This window comes from Triticum dicoccoides, chromosome 7A, assembly GCF_002162155.2.
Source record: "Triticum dicoccoides isolate Atlit2015 ecotype Zavitan chromosome 7A, WEW_v2.0, whole genome shotgun sequence".
In the NCBI taxonomy this organism is placed as follows: Eukaryota; Viridiplantae; Streptophyta; class Magnoliopsida; order Poales; family Poaceae; genus Triticum; species Triticum dicoccoides.
The window spans coordinates 17,663,612-17,669,023 of NC_041392.1; the positions used below are offsets into that span (position 1 = coordinate 17,663,612).

At 47.2% G+C, this 5,412-nt stretch overlaps 1 pseudogene; it reads left to right on the forward strand.

Moving 5' to 3' along the window:
• The first annotated feature begins 1,375 nt into the window (after positions 1–1,375).
• The window catches only part of LOC119332885, a 32,917-nt pseudogene continuing 28,880 nt past the window's right edge, over positions 1,376–5,412 (forward strand).

Below are 5,412 nucleotides of genomic sequence, written 5' to 3' on the forward strand. Positions count from 1 at the left end.
TTCGAACATTTCAAAAAAAAAAAAAAGAGAAAGCGATTCGAAGGGTTGGGTCGTGGGCGATTAATGCGAGGAAGGAAAAAAATGTGAGGAGTAGATCTGCCGTTCCTATAGGACATTTAGGAGTGCTCGATCAAGTCTAATCTCCTCGTTCTGGAAGGCGGCGCGTACGTAGGTAGATGGAACCTTGGGACGACGTAGACGGCGGCAAAACAGTGAGCGGCCTCTCCACTTTCCTCCCCTTTTTTTGGCTTTTCCGTTGCTCTCCCCCGTCTGCCTCACCCATGATCGAGTGAGCCCAAAGCACCTGTGCAGCTGTGCTACTCGCAGCTCGCAGCTGTATGAGTGCAACTCCAGTGATGATCTGGATTGCTTTGTAGTCAATAAACATGTAGGATATTTTGTTTACTCAGATTGTCAGAGTCAAAATCATGGCGTGGATCTTCTTTTGGCTATCTTGATGAAACCTGCAGGTTTGAACACTCACATTATTAATTTCTTCTCATTTATTCAGTAGGATCATTACATGGAATTTTTGTCAAGAAATTGTTTGTGACAGTTATGACAAACCAAGTTAGAAGATAAAGATCTCGAAGTGCAACCTAAAATCTTTCATCGTTAACTCTAAATAAAATCACGCAATGCAGATGGATAGTCATGGTTACCCACTGAACCAAATGCACGTGGTGACACTATGGTACAGAGCCCTTCAAATTCTTCTGGCGCAAGACAATTTTTTGTCATATTGATGTGTGGTCAATTCGTTACATTTTTGGAAGAAATGGTGAATCAGAAACAAGTGGTCTTCGGTTAAGCTCTTCCACAGATCTTTAAATTGGGCGGGTGCGGCAACGCGCGTCAACATGATCTAGTCAACCCTCTAGGGTACATTGCTACGGTTCCATTGTCACTACTAACCCCTCTCAGTAGCCAATATGTACTAAAAAACTAATCTACATTGTTGCACACATTTGCAAGATTTTTTTTGGTGGAGGGATAGAGATCTGCACGCACTCAAGCGGAATTCAACGAGGCTGGTGCATGGCCTCAGGCTGAATGCAGTGGGCTGCGTGCTTTGATAATGGCTGCAAAGTGAAGATTTTTCGGTCGACTCCAAGCACAATCTCCGACTTTCAGGTACATGTCTCTCTATAACCTCAGTTTTTCCTCCCTACATTTTTGCGGTGAAATCATAGGAAATAATGCTCTCTACTGAATGAGCAGTAGAATTAGTATCTAAACAATTTACTTTTTATGTTCTTATATTCTTCCATTCCAACATTCTATCTAACTCGGAAGCTCTGACGTATGTAATGCCCACATTACAGGACCTTACAAGCCTAACTGGGCCCCAAGGTAAAAGGTTGATCAGTAATAGATGGCCGGATTAATGGTGAGTGCTTCTACTGGAGTGATGAGACAACTCCTGGGTATGCTGGCCATCCTCATGGGGGACAAGTTCACCAAGCTCATAAACTTGCGGAAGGAGGTAAGTTCTTCAGTGAGGATCTTACCAGCATGAAGGATGCCCTTGAGAGACTTTCAGATTTGGACGAGCTAGACAAGCAAACCAAAGGGTGGAGAGACCAAGTAAGGGAGATGTCATGTGGCATTGAGGAAATCATCGATGACTTCATGTGCTGTGTTGGGGCAAAAAGTGAAACCGATGGTTTTGGAAGGAAGACTGTGCGACTCGTTAAAAAGTTGAGAGCCCACCACCAAATTGCCGGACGGATCAATGAGATCAAGTAACTTGTGCTTGAGACAAGTGCACGGCACCAAAGGTACAAACTTGATATTCCAGCGTCAAGTGATGTAGCCATTGACCCACGAGTTGCGACACGATATGAAAATGTAGCTAACCATGTTGGTATGGAAGGATCAACAATGAGCTTATCAATTGGATCATAGACACCCTGCAATTTTTGTTGGCTCATAGACAGGGAGAAGCAGTTGAAGGTGGCATCGATTGTGGGATTTGGAGGTCTACATAAAACTACACTTGCCAACGTGGTATATGATAGGCTCAAGGGCGACTTTGACAGTTATGCTTTTGTGCCGATATCTCAAAAGCCAGACATTATAAAATTTTTCCGTGGTTTACTCTACGAACTTGGGGGTGTACAATCCTTTAATGATTGTGAGTTAAATGTTGTTCTTTGTTTGGCTTTTTGTGTGCGTTGGTTTGAATTATGCTGGGCACGTCTACTGCTTTGTTGCCGGGTGGTGTTGTTGCTTTCCGGTCTGGGTCTGACCATGTTTGATGTGATATCGGTTGCCTGTTGGGAGGACATTAGGAGGCTACTTGGTTTGTTCGGGTCTGAGTTGAGTTTGTCCACTCATGTTTGGTTGGATAGTTAGGAGGACAGTGGTATCCCCGGCTCGTCAGGGTTCAGCCTGGTGCTCGCATTTATTTTGGATTTATTTTAGGATTACTGGCGACGCGCGTTCAATGGAAGAAGACGTTCCCGTCGACTACGAGGCGCTACGGTGGCTTAGTAAAATCCCAGGATGATGTGCTCATAGGGATACAGTGTGCGTGTGTGCGTTCATAGGTGAGTGTATGCGCATGTATATGAACGCTTGCGTCTGTACTGTATTCAAAAGAAATTGGAGTCTAGCACAAGTGCACAACCCATGCAGAGCCGTGTAGGCAATAGGCACGCTGAACCAACTTTATCAAGGGAAGGATGTTTATTGTGAATGGTGTGCAGGTGATATTTACCAAAGACAAATAATATTGATCATTGCCCATGCCCTTCTTTCGCTGGCCAGCCGCGTCATTGTGCCATTGGGTAAAGAACTAATGAACTATTTTCCGGGGCTAGATGAGCTGGGTAAACGACATGGCACATCATGCACCAGGTTGAAAGTTGTGGCCCGACGGCAAATCCACACGTTGCACATCCATGGCCTACCCTGCCACGGTTTCCAGCCCGGGGCAAGTCGTGCCGAGTCTGGGATAAGAGTGTCTGGGGAAGGCGAAACAAATAGGATGTGCCTGATCGCATTGCCGGGTCTGGCATCGTAGAGACCGGATAAATTGGCCAGCGACATTAAATAGCCAAGCAACGACATAGGACCTCAGATAGTTCACTTACCTTTAGGTTGTGGTTGGACAGGGCTCGCGACGGCGAGGATTGAGCAGATCCGGCTGTAACCTCTTGCTCGTGCCAAGGTCGGGTTGAATGAGACGGGTGATGTTGTCTTCTCCCTCACAAGCGAGTTTCCTCCCATGATGGGATGCGAGCTCGTGGGCAGAAGGAACCTAGACGCGACTGATCGAGCTGTATGGCATTGTAGTCCACGAGCTTCACCATAGTGTTGCATCACTACCCCAAACAGACTTTTTCATGACGGTTTAGAAGATTCCTGAAGGTTGCGAGCTCTCCTTCAGGAACGTGCGACGTTCCTGACGTGAATTGGGTACCGAGGCGAATGCGCCGAGTCAATCCTGAAGGGCCGCATATTAACCTTCAGGAATACCAGAAGCCTTCAGAAACGTGGCCCATATTCGTGAAGGGAGCCGATCCACGTCGGGAATAATATCTTCCGCACGTACGTGACGGTACACCGCCTTCAGGAACGTGGCTAGGAGCGAGCAGGGCGCGCGATTTACGCGAATTTTGGCTATGAGCAAGGATGGCGCGCGATTTTTCCGCCCGGGATTAGTTTTCGCGCCGGTTGTGCCCCTATCGCTGACGTGGATCGGCCCAACGTCAGGAACGACTGGTCAAAATCCCTAAGGGGGTGTTTGTTTTCAGGGACTTTTTTATGTAGGGACTAGAAAAAGTCCCTCTTAAAGACTTTTTTACCAAACGGGAGGGACTTTTTAGGGACTAAACTAGTCATTTGGGACTAAATGAAGAAGACTCTCAAGGGACTTTTTGAGACTTTTCCAACAATGCCCTTTCATGCACCTATTGGCCCGCCACCCCATAGTGTTGTTTGATTGTTATTTTTCTATATACTAGGGGCAACGTGGTCATTTAATAACCTCTAGGAAAGGACTAGAGACTTTTTAGTCTATGAAAACAAACAGTAAGAGACTTTTTTAAGGACTAGAGACTTTTTAGTTGGGACTAGAAAAACTCCTAGGACTAGAGAACCAAACACCACCTAAAACAAACTCCTACGCGTCCCCATCCCCTGTTTTGCATCGCGCCGCCCCTCCTCCAAACCCCTCACGGCCGCCGCCCCCTCCTCCCAACCCCCCATGGTCGCCGCCTCCCGTCCGGTGTCGCCGCACCCCACTGCCGGCGGTTGACCCCACACCGCTGTTGCCCCCACTCCTCCAGCGCCATCTCCCCTCATCGACCGCCGCCCCGTCGCCCCATCGCCATCCAATCAATCGCCTCTCTCGCCGGCCAACGCAGCCCCTTCGACGTCCAGCCACCCCTCGTGCGCCCTCCAGCCATTCCAGCGGCGCCTTCATCCCCGACGACCGGCGCCCCTCGCAGACCCGAAGTACGGCGCCCCTCGCAGATTCGCAGTACAACACTGCTTTGATCCGCATCGACCGGCGCTTCCAGCGCCGCCCCATCGACGTCCAACAGTCCCCCTCGTCGTCCAGCCACTCCAGCGCCTCCGGATCGACTGGCGCGTCCTCATCTTCCAGATCTGACTCACTGCCTCGCCCTCTGTTTCCCTTCTAGTCCAGGCCCTGCAAACCGACCAAAAAAGGTAACAGCTTGTAGACCTTTCATGTTTAGTAACAGCAGAGTTCACTAGTAGCAGCATGCAGTGGTCATTGTTTAGTATTTGACACTTTTCTTGAGGCAAAAGATGCTATTTTTTGTTGTTCTTTTGAAAAGATTGGCTCCAGCATCACTGGAGACTGTGATTAGTATATGATTCAGTTTTAAATAATTTGTTTTATGGTTCCAGTGCAAAGGAATTGATATTTTAGTTCCCATATGTCTATGTACAGAAGGCAAAATCAGGACGGTGTACTTCTACGAAGGCCAAGTTTGAGGAGTGATAGTGTTGCACCGCAGCCCTCTCCATTGACAGGTCCAATGTCCACTCTTCCACGGCTCTATACTTGTTTATGTAATTTCTTCATTGCCATGTTAGATCATTAACTGTTATATATTCCAAATTGTGCAATAACAATATTATTGAATGGCGGAACGTGAGTGGATGTATAGTGGTTGGACTCATAGTAAATCAACTGATGAGTGGTATAATAAGACATAAGAATTCGTAGATTTTGCCTTCTCTATGCCAAGTGTAGTCCAGAATGGAAAGATTAAGTGTCATTGTGTTAAATGTCGAAACTATGAGAGCAATAACAGGGATGATGTAGAGTTAGATCTGTGTCATTTTGGTTTCAAGCGGAATTATACTGTTTGGACTACACATGGTGAAGAGCATGTTGAAATTACAGACTATGTAGATGCTGCAGAGGCTGAT